Below are 3781 nucleotides of genomic sequence, written 5' to 3' on the forward strand. Positions count from 1 at the left end.
AGCTGCTCTTCCCCCTGCTCGCCTCTGTTCCACGCACCTCAAACCATACTGGCCTCCTTGGAATAGGGTCCGTGGTGGCCTTCTAGGAGCCGCTGAGACCACGGCCCCTTGCCCTGCCAGACTCTTGGGAAATCAGGAGGATTATAACTAAATAGCACCCTTCCCGGGGTGTGTACGCCAGGCATGGTGCCAAGCACTTCATAGGTTCGGTATCATTTAGTTTGTGCAACTCCCAGCCAAGTAGTCATTTCACTCCCATTTTTTAAATGAGGAAACTGAGCTGAACAGTTAAGCACTTGCCAAAAATCACACATCTAATAAGTGCTGACGCTAGAAGTCATTCGCTGTGCTGCACAACTTGTGGGATCTTGGTTCCCCGACCGGGGACTCAACCCAGATCCACAGCAGTGAAAGCGCAGAGTCGTAACCACCGGCCGCTAGAAATCAGTCCCAGGCTGCCAAGCCTTCAGCTCTCTTGCTACCTGGTTTTTTGTGCTCTGCCCACAGGAGCTGTCACTGCCATGCCCAGTGGGCCTCTGCCTCTCCCCAGAGGCTGGGGAGAGCTAGTGCCAACCTCCCCCAGTGCAGGTCCCACCTCAAGGCCGAGGTGTTGGGAAGGACACGTCCAGGCACAGCGAGTGTGTGCGTCAGTTTGAAGAGGGGAAGTAAACGAGCCGGTTGCTGGGTGGCCCTCGAATGTTCCGGAGTCTCCCAACCAAGTCAGGTTATTTAGCAAAGCTTGGGGGTAAGGGGATGGTAGGGTAAGAGAGTATCAAAGTTAACTGGAGCCCTCCAGATGTGGGGTCGTGGCAGACAAGAGGGGCTGAGAAAGCCGTTCGTCCAGAGGTCACTAGCTGAGCCCCCTACGTGGCAGGGCTGGGTAGGGTACAAGGGCCATAGTTGGGACACACAGAGGACATGACTCCTGGTCTGCAGACAGAAATCAGGCCCCTTGTGAGGGCAGCACTCACTGGTAGGTGCCAGGGGTACCAGGGCCACCCATAGCGTGGTGTATGGTGTCAGAGCTAAGAGGGCCTGCAGAGCTCCAAAACCTACCCATTATACAGATGCAGAAACTGAGGCCTGGAGCAGGCCAGTTGCCAAGGGCCAGAAAAGCAAGTTGATTTCCCCTGGACTCCAATCAAGTCAAAAGCATGTCAGGACAGCTCTGCAATGCCTTACGCTGTGCCGGCCACCAAGATGGGGTAAGGAGAAGGGGCGGTGTGGGCTGGCCAAGCACTCCGTGGGGGCAGCAGCCAGGGAGCCTGGGAGGAGGATGGCAAAACGAACCCAGGTTATTTCTGTGGTAAACACGCTTGGAGGGCTCGCCCCACCCCAGGGACAGTGTGGGCACCCGCCATGCTGGAGGGCTCGCCCCACCCCAGGGACAGTGTGGGCACCCGCCATGCTGCCGTTCTGTTTTACTCTCACCACCGTTCGAGGTGCTGCTGTGAGCTCTCCAGTTTTCAGAGGTGTCTGAGGTTTGGAGAGGAACAGTGACTGATTCAAAGCCACATGGCAACCATGCGGATTGGAGGAATCCAGGACCCTGACAGGGGCTCCCGGGAGGAAGGAGCAATGGGGTCCCCTTGCTTAGTGTGGTCAGTGCTGTGGTCCGTGCTGTCAGTCTGCACGGACGATCCTCTCTGAAGAGCGAAACCTGCAGAAGGAAGGAGCTCCGGACGGAGAGTCAGAAGTCCTGGCTTCCGGGTTAGCTCTGCCCCCATCGGAAGGCTACCCTTGGGCCAGTGGCTTCCACTCTCTGGACCTCAGCCTCCCCATCTGTAAAATGGACTCAGTGCGTCTTACAATTTCAGAGGCAAGGATCCTTTTGAGATCCTGACAGAGTCCTGGACACTGATGCATACTACCCACAAATGCAGCCATGCACCCAGCTCCAGAATGTCACGTGGCTCAGGCCGTGATTCATGAGATGCCCTGGGCTAGATGATCTCCAAGGTCCCCTCTGATCTTGATGTCACCTAAGAGGGGCGAGTGGGTGAGGCTTGGGCACTGGCTGTCCCAAGGACAAATGCCAGGGGAACCCTGAGGCTGCGGCTCTCCTTCTGGACTGCACATACTGCCCATGCACACTGCGTGGGGACCCAGGCGACCCTCATGGGCCGGTCTGGGGCCTGAGTTCCCCATGCTCACACCTGTGTGGGCGCTGGTTGCCAAAGTGATGGAGAACCGTGACCGACTTATGCAAAGTCCATGGGGCAGGGGCCGGCCGTGGAAATGGGGGCCCAGAGAGGATGCCCATTTGCCTTGCATCTGCTTCCCAGGATGCTTGCGGAAAGGAACTGGCTGTGCTCGCTCTGGGCTGGAGGGGGCTTCCCTGAACCTCCCTCCTCCCCCATCATGGGGGTTGGAGAGGGGCTGGAGCATGGGGGGCCCACGAGGGGCCTGACCCCAGGGGCCTGGGGGGCCGCACCAGCTGCTCTCCCCGACCCCATCCTTGCGTACCCTCTGCTGGCTTTCCCCCCCACCTCCCCTCCCTTTCCCTCTGTCTCTCTCCTATCAGTTCTACCTCCTCCAGGACCCAGTGGGCAGCTGGAAGCCTGGCTCCAGTTCAGCTGCCCAGGCAGGGGTTGGCAGGCAGGGATTCCCCAAGGAGCCCCTGAGCATCTGCTTGGTTCAGAACACCCTGGAACAGGGCACAGGGGGGCCTCAGAGCTGGTTCTCAAAGCAGCCAGCCTCGCCAGTCACACCTCCGAGAGTTCAGATGTCGAAAGTGGAGTGGGCACGATGATCCCTAGAAGCTGGGCGCCAAGGAGTCAGCGAAGGCCTGAGGAGGAACTCTGCTTGGTGGGGACACCTTCTCGAGTACAGAGATCCACTCAAGCCCCCTTTCCGAACTTTGTTGGGTGCCCTCAAGCAGGCTCGGTCTCATCCAGAAAACGATCTGAAGATCCCAAATGACCACAAGTCCAATGAGAGCCAGAAAGGTGATCGTCACTAAAGAGAGCGTGAAGGGCTGGGGTGGAAAAGAGCCCTGGTCTTGCTCTGTGGGCTCCGGAGTGCCCGGCCTGCGGCAGTGGCCAGTAACCACCCAGCAGGCTCTGACTCCACTCAGCTTCACCTGTGAAGTGGGCACAGCCGCCCTCATGGAGGCTGATTAAATGAGATGAATACGTGAAGCCCCTGCTTGATAAATGATAGTGAATATTACACTGCAGCGTCGATGGCTTTGGTCCTAGCGTGGAACTGGCATTCTAGACATTCTCAATTCTAGGCCCGATGAAGGCCTGGGGTCTGTGACTCTGTAGGACTCTCCTTCCTGAGACTCAGATCTCACCGACCTGGGTTCCAGTCCTGGCTCTGCCACTCACTGGCAGTGTAACCTCTTCTGGGCATTTATCTCCCCACGACTCTCCTTCTGACGACGTCTGCCCGGGTGCATGTGAACCCCAGCAGAACATCAGCTCCCTCGCTTCACCCCAGCCTCTGTGCCCCAATGCTTGCGAGGCTGAGGGGTGCCTGCCGGCCACCTGGGGCCTGGAGAGAGGGCATAGCAGAGCTCCGGGAGAGAATGCTGAGGTGCCCCGGGCACCTGAGGGTTGTGTGGCATCTGCTCCACCACTCAGGGTGGCCGTCATCAACCTCGGAGAAGGGGCACAAGGCTGGCTGCCTGTCTCTGGAGCCACTGTCTGCCATGCCTCCTCCCACCCCCTGGCTGGATGGCTCCTGCCCAGAAGCCACTGGATTCCTGTGAAAGGCAGGACAAGCAGGTGCTGGTATAGCCGGTGGGAACAAGTTCTGCTCTAGCCTCTGCCCCTGC

The sequence above is a fragment of the Bison bison genome, unplaced genomic scaffold (genome assembly GCF_000754665.1).
Source record: "Bison bison bison isolate TAMUID 2011002044 unplaced genomic scaffold, Bison_UMD1.0 scf7180017864516, whole genome shotgun sequence".
Classification (NCBI taxonomy): domain Eukaryota; kingdom Metazoa; phylum Chordata; class Mammalia; order Artiodactyla; family Bovidae; genus Bison; species Bison bison.